Below are 16208 nucleotides of genomic sequence, written 5' to 3' on the forward strand. Positions count from 1 at the left end.
GCCCTCGAACTTTCCTACTCTTGTCGGTGGTTGATGTAGATCCAGAGACCGGCTACATGAGTAGAAACACAACTATTAACAACAAATATACGTACGCATGCATCTATAAGAGATGATAGATAATCGAATATACCTCGCCAGTATTTTCTTGCGTGACAATTTGTTGATCTTCAACCACCGGGATATTCAGGATATCCTCATAATCAGCAAAGTACTAACTCGTGTCATCTATATCCGTATTGGTGCTGGCGTTGATAATATCCGCCATTATGTCATCATTCAAGTTATCATCCGGAGCAGTCATTTGTATCTTTAAGACATAGATAGAATTACTATAGCACATAACATAAGTACATGTGATAACACATATAGAATTACTAAATCCAATTAAATATAATAACACATAATATTTCATAAGGATAAACAATAATAAGGTATAGGCTTTGGAATCGAATCAAAAACACTTTCGATCCAAAAACATGGAAATAAGTACATGTATATATACACATAGAAGGATACAATTTTCTCTCTCTCTCTCTCTCAACACATAGAAATAAGTGCATATGTATATATCTCTAGATATGCATGTGATAACACATAGAATGTCTCTCTAGATACAATTTTCTCTCTCTCTCAACACATGGAAATAATTAAGTACATGTATATATACACATAGAAATAATTAAGTACATATATATGTATACATATAGAATCTCTCTCTAGATACATGTGATATAGATAGAATTACTAATAAAATATCCAAGTGATATATAGATAGAATTACTAAAATAAAATATGCATGTGATATAGAGATAGAATTACTAATAAAATATGCATGTGTCAATTACTAAAACAAAATTAAATCTAACATATATATAGAGAGATAGAATATAATTACTAAATCCAATTAAATAAAATAACACACATATATCTAGATAGAATTCATTACTAAATCTAATTAAACCTAACATATATACATAGATAGAATTACTAAATCAAAATTAAATCTAACACATATATAGAGAGATAGAATAATAATTACTAAATATATCAAAAACTATAATAAAAAACTATCTAAAAAACTATCTAAATAAAGTACTAATTAAATTTTAATACATTTAAATCTAATTAACATATATCAAAAACTATCTAAAAAACTAACTAAAAAACTATCTAAAAACTATCTAAAAAACTATCTAATAAATATGGCCGAGCTATAGCTAGCAGGCGGGCGGATGATGGGCGTGCGGGCTGGCCATGGGGCCGAGCTGAGCAGCGCGAGGACGACGTACGATGGAGACGAGCTCGACAGCCGCCGGGCGGGGCTCGACGATGAGGCCGGGCGGGGGTAGACGACGTACGACGGCGGCGCGGCAGAGCTCGACGCGGCTGGGCACGACAGAGACGAGATCGACGTTGTAGATCGAAAAGTAGAAGATGAACAGAGAAACCATTCGATATATATAGGCCGGGACCCTTTAGTCCCGGCTGGTAAGCCGAACCGGGACTAAAGGTCCAACCCTTTAATCCCGACTCGACTTACCAGCCGGGACTAAAGGATCTTTAGTCCTGATTGGTGTTACCAGCCGGGACTAAAGGTATTTTTGGGCGGGTAATTCCGCCCACCCTTTAGTCCCGATTCCTGGCCTGGGCCGGGACTGAAGGCCTGAAAATTTTGGCAGCCCGCCAGAGTAATTGGAAAGGACTGGGATTTTGATTTTGTTCTCCTTGTTTAATACTAATTAATTCTATAGCAACTTCAATACTTTGCAATATTTATTTTAAAAAATACTATTAATTAACTAATTATTTATTGCAAATAGGAAAATTTTGTAACCTAAAGTTTTTAATTTCTTTTATGAATATAGAATATAAATATTACTAATACTAAGTATTTTGTTAATGCAAAAATATATTTGTAACTTAAAATTAATAAAACTAATATTATTCGGTAGGAAATTTATTATCACATTATTGTAACGTCAATGTTTCAATTTTTTCTCGATTTTTTGACCAAAATGAAAGAAATTTTTTGTTGAACCTATAAAAATAAAGAAAATGTAGTATTTTTGTTCTACAACTTTTTCAAATAAAAAAATAGCCTATATAAGGATTGTAGATCTTGATGAGTTGAACAAACTTAATATTCAAAACTTTTCAATTTGAGATAATCTAGGGTTCTGAAAACTAGTTTGTAGGCGTCGAAATTTAAAAATCACAAATTTGAACCATCTTAACTTTCTCCAATGGAAAGTTGACCAAAATAAAAATTGTATATCATGATAAGCTGAACAAACTTGGTATTCAAAACTTTTCAATTTGAGACAATCTAGGGTTTCGAAAAATAGTTTGTAGGCGTAGAAATTTAAAAATCACAAATTGGAACCATCCAAACTATCTCAAATGGAAAGTTGACCAAAACAACAATTGTATATCTTGATGAGTTTAACAAACTTGGTATTCAAAACTTTTCAATTTGAAGTCATTTAGAGTCCATAATACTAGAGTCAAAGTGTTGTTTTTTCATTTGACCAAATTTGAGTTGGTCAAACTTGCTCAAATGAGACACTAAATGACCTCAGATGAAAAATCTCTGAATACCAAGTTTGATCATCTTAGCAAGATCTACAATTGTTACATAGCTCATTTTCCCATTTGAGAAAGTTTTATCAAACACTAGTCACAAATTCTTGAATCCCATAGACTTTCTAAAACTATGTCACACACTTGTAAAATTTGAACTACATTTTGTTCAAACTTTCTCAAATGAAAAAATGGCCTATATAAAGATTGTAGATCTTGATGAGCTGAACAAACTTGGTATTCAAAACTTTTCAATTTGAGACAATCTAGGATTCCGAAAACTAGTTTGTAGGCGTAGAAATTTAAAAATCACAAATTTGAACCGACCAAGCTATCTCAAATGGAAAGTTGACCAAAACAACAATTGTAGATCTTGATGAGTTTAAGAAACTTGGTATTCAAAACGTATCAATTTGAAGTTATTTAGAGTCCATAATACTAGAGTCAAAGTGTTGTTTTTTATTTGACCAAATTTAACTTGGTCAAACTTGCTCAATTGAGACACTAAATGACCTCAGATGAAAAATATCTGAATACCAAGTTTGATCATCTTAGCAAGATCTACAATTGTTACATAGCTCATTTTTCCATTTGAGAAAGTTTTATCAAACACTAGTCATAAATTCTTGAATCTTATATAGATTTTCTAAAACTGTCACACACTTGTGAAATTTGAACTATATTTTATTCAAACTTTCTCAAATGAAAAAAATGACCTATATAAGGATTGTAGATCTTGATGAGCTAAACAAACTTGGTATTCAAAACTTTTCAATTTGAGACAATCTAGGGTTCTGAAAACTAGTTTGTAGGCATTGAAATTTAAAAATCACAAATTTGAACCATCCAAACTATCTCAAATGGAAAGTTGACCAAAACAACAATTGTAGATCTTGATGATTTTAACAAACTTAGTATTCAAAACTTTTCAATTTAAAGTCATTTAGAGTTCATAATACTAGAGTCAAAGTGTTGTTTTTTCATTTGACCAAATTTGACTTGGTCAAACTTGCTCAAATGAGACACTAAATGACCTCAGATGAAAAAACTCTGAATACCAAGTTTGATCATCTCAGCAAGATCTACAATTGTTACATAGCTCATTTTCCCATTTGAGAAAGTTTTATCAAACACTAGTCATAAATTCTTGAATCTCATAGACTTTCTAAAACTATGTCACACACTTGTGAAATTTGAACTACATTTTGTTCAAACTTTCTCAAATGAAAAAATGACCTATATAAGGATTGTATATCTTGATGAGCTGAACAAACTTGGTATTCAAAACTTTTCAATTTGAGACAATCTAGGGTTCCGAAAACTAGTTTGTAGGCGTCAAAATTTAAAAATCACAAATTTGAACCATCCAAACTACCTCAAATGGAAAGCTGACCAAAACAACAATTGTAGATCTTGATGATTTTAACAAACTTGGTATTCAACACTTTCCAATTTAAAGTCATTTAGAGTTCATAATACTAGAGTCAAAGTGTTGTTTTTTCATTTGACCAAATTTGACTTGGTCAAACTTGCTCAAATGAGACACTAAATGACCTCAGATGAAAAAACTCTGAATACCAAGTTTGATCATCTCAGCAAGATCTACAATTGTTACATAGCTCATTTTCCCATTTGAGAAAGTTTTATCAAACACTGGTCATAAATTCTTGAATCTTATATAGACTTTCTAAAACTATGTCACAACAGTGCATCGTTGTATCATGCGGGCACAACAGTGAATTTCTTCTTGATGTATGACCCTTGGTTATGATCTTGTCGTAACCATGGAGTGTCTTCATCATTTAACATGATGCTTGGATCTTTCTTCACTATGAAGGGTGGAATTCGGACATTTCTTTCATACTCTTCTAACATGTCTGATTTGTCTTCAATTCCCACTATATTTATTTTCCCAGAAAGAACTGTATGGCGCTTTGGATAAAACACATGAAACATACATCTGAAGATAAATGAAACACATGAAACATACATCTAAAACACTAGCCGCACCATCAGATCTACTTTTAAAACATCCAAATGAAACACTTGTAACATACATACGAAATAGCTGAAACACTCAAAACATGTTTATGAAACACTTGCAAAAAACACATGAAAACACTTCATATGTGTGAAAACATCTGCAACTTCTAGATAAAACACTTGCAAACATACGTCTAGAAAACAAGATGAAATATTTAAAATATACACTTTAAACATACGTTTATTAGCCACTGCAACAAGTGCAACATTTTGATCTACTTTTGCAACATCAAGATGAAACACTTGCAACATCAAGATGAAACATCTGTAACACTTGAAACACACTCTTGCAACATGGGCTTGGCTTGGACGAATGGAGGCACGTCGGCACGTAGGTCGATGGTGGCGCATGGACCTCGCTGTGTGGCAGCGGCACGGGCAACCCACCCACAGGCGCGACGTAACACGAATCTTGTCCTCCTTGCCTGCTTGCTGGAGCATCCATTGTGGAGGCTCGCTGGCTCGGTGGAGGCGGCCGCGACTCGCTAGCTCGGTGGAGGCGGTGAAGGCGAATGGGCCGACCATAGCGAGGAGGTAGCGTGGTGAAGGCAAGCGAGGTAGACTAGGCCTGGTGGGGAATGCAGTGCGAAGGAGGTATCGTGGGGAGAGGCAGCGCGGAGGAGGCCATAGGGGATAGGGCACGACGCTGCGGGGACCAGCAGCGGTGAGGTATTGTGGGGTGGGTGGATGGGCACGGTGACGCAGGGAGGAAACAGCGCAGCGAGCATCAGGGCGCACGGACGAGACTAGCGGATAGGGTCGTTGGACGAGCGATACGTGCGAAAGTGAATGGTGGGAGGCGTCCGTCCATTCGAGCATCTTAATTGCATCATTGTCACTATTTACTCGTCCATCTCGGCATATCGTGCTTCACGACAGCTCTTGGACGCACAACGTATACTACAAAGTCACTTGTACGTACCTTAAAGTCACTTGTAGCAAAGTGGTTGATAAACTTCTTTTGTATTCATTTTAGTAAATATTGTAATACATATTTAAGATCCTAAATGAATTCAAATTAAAAAAAAGCTTGAGCTAAATAGATCTCTTTGAGTACTACAAGTTTTGTTTAGATCATTTCTCCATCTAAGGTCATTTGAAAAATTCAAAGAAAATATGAATTTCAAAATCATTAATTGTGAAACTGTGTATTTTCTAGGTACTACATGATTTCAAATGAAAAAAAATCATCAACTACAAAGTTGTATATCTCCTTGAGTACTATAACTTAGGTCTAGATCATTTCTCAATCCAAGGTATTTTGAAAAAATAAAAAAAATCAAAATTTAAAGATTTAAAATAAATTTTCTGGCCACTAAATGATTTCAGATGAAAAAAATTAGTCAACTACAAGTTGCAAATACCTACTAGTACTACAACTTTGGCTAAGGTCACTCCTCCATCCAAGGTCATTTGGAAAATTTTCAAATATTGAAATTTTCAAATTATGAAAACTTAAAACATAATTTTCGGACCTTAAATGATTTTAAATGGAAAATTCGACAACTACGAAGTTGTAGATCTCTTCAAGTACTACAACTTTGATATAAATTTTGTCTTCATCTAACTTGATATAGAAAAGGTTTATTCTATTATGTTGCACTTATTTTAGAGACATGGCAAATTCCCAACAGACTCTGGAAATGCTTCATTTCTAGAGGCGGATGGAAAGCCTAGCCACCTCTAAAACAAGCTTTTTAAAGGCGGTTTAGCTTGCCTACCGCCTCTAAAAAACTATTTCTAGAGGTGAGTCGGCTCATAGAGATATATTTTGATATAGTTGTATCTATCAAAGAGGAAGGTGCCTCTAAAAATGGTTTATGTAGTAGTGACATATACACATTGATAGTTTAACTATATGCACTCTATTTTCATATAAAATGTAGAATAAAATGCAATTATGGTCCCTAAAGTTTGGAAGGTTGTACCATCTAGGCCCCAAACTTCTATTTTTCTATTTTTGGGTCCCTAAACTTGTCTCAGGCTTCATCACTGGTCCAAATGGGTTCCAACCCGTTCCATGCGCTGATGTGGCATGCTGACATGTTGGGTCCATGACCTAAACTTGCACGATGATGTCGTTTAGGTCCTAAACTTCCAACATTGCATATCTAGATCCATAAACTTATTAAACAGGCTGCACAAGGCACCTAAACTTGCACGACAATGCTATCTAGGCCCCTAACTTCTAAAATTATAGATCTAGGTCTCTAAACTTGATAATCGAGCCACACGAGGTCCAATTACCCTATGCTAGTGCTTGGTCCACGGTGATGCTAGAGAAAGTAGTGGTGGTGGCATGAGAGGGAGGTAGGAAGGAGATGAGAGAGAGAGAGAGAGAGAGACGACATGTGGACCCCACATGCTGGGTGCACAGTCAGTAGCCAAGCAAGCAACTTATCACATGATAATTTAGACCTCATCTGGCCCTATTAACAAGTTTAGGGACCTAGATATGTCTTGGAAGTTAAGGACCTAGATTACACCACCGTGCAAGTTTAGGTATCTCGTGTGGCCGTTTAGTAAGTTTGAGAACCCAAATATGCAATATTGTAAGTTTGGAAAGTTTAGGTACTGGACCCAACTTATGAAATCTATATCAGTGTTGAGTCAGCTTGCCATGTCAGCGTATGGAGCGGGTCGAGACCTGTTTGGACCAGGCTGAAGCCCGAAACAAGTTTAGGGACCCAAAAATCAAAAATGAAAGTTTGGCACCTAGATGACACCGCCTCCCAATTAAATTTAGAGATCGTCGGTGCATTTTTACTCTAAAAAGTATATAACTACACGCATAATCTTTGACAGAGGACATCTCGAGGGGTGGGTGAAGATTGAAATGATTATTTACTCCATTATGATAACTTAAGAGTACAATATAAGGCCAAGCATACATATTTTTAATAAAAGACAAAATGTTTTGAATGGAAAGTATAATAGGTACTAGAGTTTCAACTTTATATATATGCAGATTGAAGTGACTAACAAGATCAAAACTACCAGGGCAAAAACTAGATTCATGAAGTCATGATATATGGACAACAACAAGAGTCAATGATGTAGGGGCTACGGCCCCTCCAGTTCCCTAAAAAAACAAGAGTCAATGATAACTCAAAAAACTTAGGTTTAAAATAAACATGTATTAAAGATACACGAATGACGAATCACAACTAGAATTTTCAATTTCCCCTAGTGTGGTGGGCTTCTCCTAGTGTTTTACCATTCAATTTTTAGTATAAACTTTTCCTACTAAATGCCTCCTAGTGAGGATTCCCATGTGCATGACCAGTGGTAGTGTCACTACTAGAAATACCCCCTGTAGTGACGTTTTTATTTATATGATAGACACGTTTTATTTTGTCTCTACAAGATTGTAGGTATGTTTTTATAAAGCGTGTTAGAAGCATCTTCGCATGGACCGTGTTAGGACTTGTAGAGACGAGTTCTCTAAGCGTGTCAAGGTGATAAAGAGACGTATTGTAGAGACGTTTGTTGCATGCCTACGGACATTGATACACTTTTATAGATACATTTGTATAACGTGGTTATTTGTGTAGTTACGTTATATAGCAGCGCTTCATATGTGCTAAGAAATTTAGAGACGTTCTCATAGATACATTCGTATAATGTGTTTACTAATGTAGTAACGGTGTGTAATGATGTTGTATTGTGTGTTAAAAAGTGTAGAGACGTTCTCATAGATATATTTATATTATGTGTGTACTAATGTTGTCACATTTTGTAATGACATCAAATTGTGTATCAAGAAGTATAGAGACGTTTAAGTAATACATTTATATTACGTGTCTAACAATATAGATACATTGTTTAGTAACATTATTTTGCATTTCAAGAAAATAGATACAATTTTACACACATTTATATTTCGTGTCTACTAATATAGAAACATCATATAGTAACGTTTTATAACGTCATCTAAAAAAGATATTTATCCATTTTATAATGTGTATATTTTTATTATAGCCATATTTATAGTTACACATTCTTACTAGAAATAAAGAGACTTCTACAAATTTGGACACACATGAATTGGAATGACTAGATAATGAGGAAGTGAATCATGAAGGCATTGCATTGAAAAATCCACTGTCTTTACAAAACAAGATAATGTTTAATGACCCATTAAAGTGCACTCTTAGAAGCAAACCATATTCATAAAGAAGCATAGGAAAAGTGGCAATATTATACAAATATCTATATTTTTCACTAACATCTAAAGTCTATCTTGTTCACTCTGAAACTTGTAGCTTCTCTTTCCAAGCACATCAAGTTACACGTTTCCATCAAGCTGCAAAATAAGACAAGATTGAGTTGACACATGAATTCTAATAAAACCAATATAGCAAGAATGAAAGATACCAAGGCTGTACCAGCTTGAGTTGAACTCTTAAGTTTTTTAACCTACAATGAGACATGTGTTTAGAGGGATATGTAGTATATTTTTTAGAAATACAAAATAAAAAAATTGATAATATAAGAGAGAACTTACATGCGAACGAGGCCAAGCAACAAGAAAGCCAATAGCATCTTTCATAGTTTTGATAGAAAAGAGTGGTCTAGGTAACATCTCATCTCCATTGTTTCCATTTCCATTATTTTCAAGGGTCTCAACATAAACCCCAACAAATTCTTTTCCAAGCACAGTGCCACCAATGCTTCGAGTGCTATCAGTAGTCACTAGCTTTCCTTTGGCCACGATTTTATAATTGTTTCTTAGTGAAATAAGATAGACTTCCAGTTGGCTCTATCATTTTGTAAAACATAGTCATGATCATCAAACTTGTAATTAATTTAGCTTCAAAACAAAGGAAACAAGCACATACCGATCCTGATTGATTACAAGCAAGAGCTTTAATTCTTTGAGATCTCTGCAATAGACACAATCAAACCATATCATTGATCTAGCAAGTTCAGCCATACTTTGAAGTGTTACAATAATATAAAATATAGACATACAATATTGGTCATTGTGGTAGCACGTGGAAAAGTTAGACCTTCAAAACCCTTATCTGCATGACCTTGATTCTCAATATGTGCCACCTGCAGTCATAGTTGCACTATCAATTTTGTGACATGTAACATGGTTTATGTTGCACTCAATTCGGATTTTGATAATCAAATAGATGTACATGACTAGAATAGTTCATAATGTTAGCACATCTTATACAACAGTTCTTAATTAGATTATTGTTTTAACTTCATATTGGGAGCTATAGCAAGATTGTTAACCAAATCTCACATTAAGACCCCTTCAAAAAAATATCATACATACTAGATGGAACTAAGGAAGCAACATATTTCCCTTCAAATGTGTTTATGAGCTGCAGTCTCCCACCAGTCTTTCCTATCTGAACAAGCCAAGTATGGAATATTTACTTGCTAAGTAAATTTACTTTTAGTCACATGCCTATTTACTTGCTATGACAGTATTTACTTGCTAAGTAAATTTACTTTTAGTCACATGCCTATTTACTTGCTATGACAGTTTTTCTTTTGCCTGCAGTAAGGATAACAGCAAAATAATTGTTGCTGCATGTGACCATAAAATAGCAATACATTGGAATATTTATTTTGTGCTTTCTTTCAGGACAAAGCATCCAGTGAGACCATTTTACACTAAATAATAAAAGAGTTATGATATGTGGTTCAAATCTGAAAGGTTTTAGTTTTTAGGTTTGTCTCTAGTTTTTGTGAATTGAAATCTACAAGGTTTTATTTTTTAAAAGCAGATCGGTGAGCAGAGTTTGGCAAGAACTATCCCTGGAAAATCACAAATGCAGGCTGTCTGAGAAGCAATCAGCAGTAAGCACTGTTGAAGCTACGTGGACAACCAAAAAGAGCAGACCTTAATTTTGTTGACCCTTGTATATTTCTAACATACCTTTGCAACCATTGGCTCACGTGGTAACTCTGGCACGGAACAATCCTTGTTGACTTGACTAGAATTCTGGGTATGTGCCCCCTGCATATTTGTAACCTTAGAATTTAAGACATTCGAATGTACTTACATGGTATATTGTAGCTTAGAAATTAGAAATAAGGGTTGTGCTCCCTTCTAATTCCTGTAGCTGCATCTCATAGCTACAATAATGTAGAATCACAAACAAGCAGGTGAAGAAAGGTTAGTGTTACCTGAACAGATTTTTCTAGAGAGTACGCATTATCATTGTCGATCTCAATACCATCATCGCTACATGCGCCATGGGTACCGTCATCACTACAGTCTTGCTCAGTATCAGTCTGACCATCCATTTCAGTATCAACAACCTATAGAAAAATGAAAAAACATACGCTTAGTTACAAGATATGAATAAACTCATTCCTAAGAGAGAGAGACATAGATAGGGACCCCATGGAGGCTTACTTCATCATGTAGAGCTCTTTCCATTCTTTTTAGCAAATCATCATCTGGGTACTTTTGTGACACAAAAGCAAGCCAAAGTTTCATAGCACCACTCATGCATTGCATCTTATTGTCCATTGTATTCACTTTGTCACGATACCTTCTTTCTTCTTCAGTTTCAGTAACAAGAGTAATACCTTTAGAAACTTGCACTTGACTCCAGTACTTATCATCGTAGTACCCACGTGCTTTTAATTGTTTAGCAACAATCTCGTTGAACACCTCATTAAAATCATTAGCTGAAAGATTACCATTGTTCTGCTCTTTTCTTTTTTCTAATTCCTCAAATGATGCATCCTATCGAAATAAGCATATAGCAAGGTCACATAATCATAACAATAACTCCAAATCGAATCCACAAGTAGCAGAAAAATATACCATTACTAATTTCACTTTGTTGGTGCTGTATCTCCCACTCTTTTTCTTATGAGCAGCGTCCCATAATTCTATCCTATGAACCTTTCCTTTCCTTCGATCTTCCTGCACAAGATATTAAAATTGAGAATCCAATCAATTCTATTACATGATCATTGAATTTTACACATAACAACAGTTAGAATATATATCACCATCTCTTTCTTCAGTCTAGCATGGCTTTTCCTCCCCGTTGTGTGCGTATTCTTCTGTTCTTTTGCACACTGAGAGTTTGTTGCACACAATTTCTGTAAACATAGCAAAATTGTAAAGCACAAATGTTACATTACTTTCTTTCAAATTTCTTGTAAATGTTAGATAAAAAGATATCACCTTATGTGCTTCTTGACACCAAAAGCTAACAAGAGGTCTCCACTGATGTTCATTAACAGTTATTGGTCTACCTTGTATAATTTGTTCTAGAGATCTCTGTTCAGGATTGAAATGTTCTTTCTTCAACTTAGATTTGTAGGCTCGCCACCTATTGTTTACAGTTATTAAGATCCAATCTCTTGTAAGTTGTAGCGTTTGTCTAGGAAAGACAAATTTTGACTGTACAAAGAAAAAGTAAATAGTTGATGATTGGAACAAACAATAGTGTACTTTTCTAGCATTGTACAGATTACATTTACCTCAACATCCATGATTATTAGTTCCTTGTGTTTATTGAATAGAACATTGTCCCATCTTTGAATGTGTAATGGCGCAAATGTTTGTGTTTGTGCTAGATCACCAAGGTGTTGTCCAAGAACAGAGGCTGACCTTTCATTTGGTACACCATTTTCATCGGTCCCTACAATTACCTTTCCTCCTTTTAGTTTTGATAAGTCTGAGACTCCAAAATCTCCTAAAACTTGTCGCACCTGTCCATTAGGCCCTACATGTATGAAATTATATTATTTGACATTGTATTTAGATGTGTCACCAAAACAAAAATCAAACTTACATATTATCTTGATTGGACTTGCACGGCATGTGGGCTAATATATTGTCAACATCTACCTTGTAAATTCTCCTCAATCTCATTATCTACCAAATCATCAGGCTCCTGTTGCTCATGTCTTTCATCTTGTGCTTCAAGGTGCAAGTTTCTTAATCATCGAGGTCCTCTTGCCATGATTTCTACTACAAAAGAGTAGTTTTAGTTTGCTGCTCAACAAACAGATAACCAAGAAAAGTTTCAATGCTGATCGTAAATCACATAGTGCACTCATAAGATGTCGCACGGAACCAACACAGTGAGAACCATACATACAAAGGGGGAAATGAAGAACATGAATCTTTCTGACAGGAAAAAGAGAGATGGATAAGTATAAATTTGTAGCGTTGACTGTGCTCTAGTAATCTACACAATGGGATCATTAGATTTTCACAGAGTGACAAAACCGAATAAAAAGAAGTCATAGAGCCAAATAATTACTCCATACAAAATCCAGGAGTCAAATAACTACTCCATACAAATTCGGAGAAACCGTAGAGCCAAATAATTACATATAGTTAATAGATGTTTCATGGAGTAAATTTAGATCAATTTTATACAAAATCGTTTAACACTAAAATACAAACAGAATCATAAACAATGTTATATGTTTTCATATAAGAAATAAAATTGTCTTTTTTATAAGAATTGTTCAGAGCTCATAACTGAGGTTGAGTCCTATGTTCATGAAAGAAATTCTACTAAATTCACATGTACATGTTTCGATCTATCATAAATAAATGTGTTCTAGACAAAAAGGACATGGATCAAAATATGCATACGGCAACTATTTAAGATGTGAAAATCAGAGAATCTACAGTACTTTATTTTAGAGACAAAATCTAATACTGCAGCAGGAAGCAGGCAGTAGGAGTGCAAACATGTGATGCCTCTTCTCGAAAGAAATTTCCTCTGCGAGCTACATTGTTGTGGACTATAAATGATTTTCCTGCATTAGCTTACCTATATGGCTGGAGCACAAGTGGTACATATGCATGCCCATCATGTGGTCCAGCAACAAAATCATTTCACCTGAAGAATGGTAAAAAGATGTGCTATATGGGATATCGTAGGTGGCTCCCGCAGAACCATATATATCGAAGGCAAAAGAACCTGTTTGGTGGCATGGTAGAGGTTGGACTTGCTCCTGAAATAATGAGTGGTACTTCTATTTTAAAAATGTTAGAAGGTAGAGTTTTTGTTTTAGGGAAAAAGGACCTCACAACAAAGAATACAAAGGGAAATAACAAAGGAAAAAAGAAAGGAAAGCAAGGTGATGAAAGCCATCAGAAATCCAAGCGTAAAAGAGGACAAAAGAAACAGAAAGATGGGAACAATGGCAAGAAGGAGAAGAAGCCAGAAGATTGGTTGAAAAAGCGGTCAATATTCTTTCAGTGGAACTTGGAATTAGACACAATCTTCATCCTGTGGTAGATAATGAAGGAAAGCAAACTATGCCTGATGCACCTTTTACCATGTCTAGAGAAAAAAAGGAGGTTCTCTGTTCAGTATTCCAAAACCTAAGAACACCTGATGGCTATGCATCAAACATTTCTAGGTGTGTTAACAAGAAATATTGTACATTGACTGGACTAAAAAGTCACGACAATCATGTTTTACTACATGACATCCTTCCAGTGGCACTCTGATCCTGTTACCCCAGCAAAGATGTCATGGAAATAGTTATTGGAATATCTAATTTCTTTAAGAAGTTATGCTCGAAGGTGATAGATACTGATGAGCTACAAACCCTTCAAGAGAGTATTGTGGTAACACTCTGTAATATGGAGAAAATTTTTCTACCATCATTTTTTACTGTGACAGTGCACTTGATGGTGCATTTGGTAGAAGAAGTTAGACTTGGTGGCCCCGTTCACTACCGGTGGATGTACCCCATGGAGAGGTATGTAATTACATTTTGCAGGGTTATTGTCAATAATTTGTTCAACTAACAACAAGTGTTCATGATTTCATTTAGATTTTTTGTTCGGCTTAAAGCGCTTGTGAAGAACAGAGCTCAGCCAGAAGGTTCGATTGCTAAAGGGTATTGCATGGAGGAGTGCATGACATTTTGTTCCAGATTTCTTGATGGAGATACTTGTTTTAATAGACCGGCTAGAAATCCCGAACCTTCAGGCAATATGAAAGATATGTACATGTTTGAGAGTGCTGGAGAACCAATTGGAAAAGCTACTGTAAGCCATTTTGATAGCCAGCTTCTTATTCAGGCACATCAATACGTGTTGCGACACTGCGATGAACTTGAAGAATTCCGCAAGTGTGTACTATAATTTCTCTTGACTCTATTTTTAATTTTTATTATGTTGAAGCCATCACTGTATAACAAATAATCCATTGTTGTAGAGAGTTTGTGGACGAGGAGAAAGGAAAATCGTGTCCTTCAACTACTTTGACTCTGGCTTCCATCGATAAGTTGATAGACCAGCACTTCCCTGACTGGTTGGAACAGAAGGTAGTACAACTGAAATAGCTTATTAGGCGAGGAGTCTAATAGAATGAATTGATCTAATAATTAATTTCTTCACTATAGGTTATCCTAGGTGATGGACTAGGAATCACTAAAAAAGTTCGAGCTTTGGCTGCCAAACCGAGCAGACATGGTGTGAGATACAGCGGCTATATTATTAATGGTTTCAGGTTCCACACACTGAGTCGTGAGGCTGCAAGGTCGACACAAAATAGTGGTGCAGTGAACATTGCAGAAGATGGGGTTAATTATTATGGCAGATTAACAGATATAATAGAACTAACATACACTAACTACAAGGTTGTTCTTTTCAAATGTGATTGGTATGATGTCCATCATCGTGCTGGTTTACGAAACGATGAGTTTGGATTACCACTTGTGAATTTTTCAAAGAAAATACACACTGGGAAAAAACTGGAGCATGATCCCTGTGTCTTTTCTTCACAAGTGGAGCAAGTCTTTTATGTTGAACGCCCAAAAGCTGAAGGATGGAATTCTGTGGTAAGATTTAAGCCACGAGATACTTTTGACATGGGTGATGATGAACTGCCACCGGATGAAGCAAATTAGACTAACTGGCTTTCAGGTATTATCAGTTTTTTTTAGAGTATGTGGACAATTGAGTGCCACTAATTTTGACATACATAAATATAATAATAATTATTCAGGTTGCACTTATTACAAGGCATATTTGTTTCAGGTTACTCTTGTCTATGCAGGAGGGTGTGTGTTGCTCTGTTTCACCCAGGTGATGGATATGTTCCTGCATGATGGATCGAAGAGCATCTTAGTTTCTGTAGGCTGCTAGCATGTGTTTTCTTTGTAATATGTTTTTTAAGAAGTTTCATTTACAATTGGTGGTCTAAGTGAGAAATCAATGCCACTCACATGTAATGCTTGAATTATTGAGAAATTGAGTCCAGTAATTTATAGATTGGCCGTATGATTGAGAAATTGAGGTTAGTCATATGATTGAAAAAGCAGCATGTGTTTTCTTTTGCTTGAATCTTTGAGTGAAAATTATGAAATTGTTGAGCGTGTGAAAATTTTGGAAAAATATGGGGAAAACATGTATTTTATTTGGCTTGAATTGTTGCGAGAAAATTATGGAATGTTGAGTGTGAGAACATTTTTTTATGAATAATATGGAAAAATACAGGCAAGGAAGTTTTGACCTCTTGACCACGTGTAGAGAATTAGGGAAAGGTTACCACAACACTACTGTTCAAAAAAAGCATTTTTAGATAGTTATTGATGGTAAGCTGATACACTTTATCACG

The sequence above is a fragment of the Miscanthus floridulus genome, chromosome 8 (assembly GCF_019320115.1).
Source record: "Miscanthus floridulus cultivar M001 chromosome 8, ASM1932011v1, whole genome shotgun sequence".
In the NCBI taxonomy this organism is placed as follows: Eukaryota; Viridiplantae; Streptophyta; class Magnoliopsida; order Poales; family Poaceae; genus Miscanthus; species Miscanthus floridulus.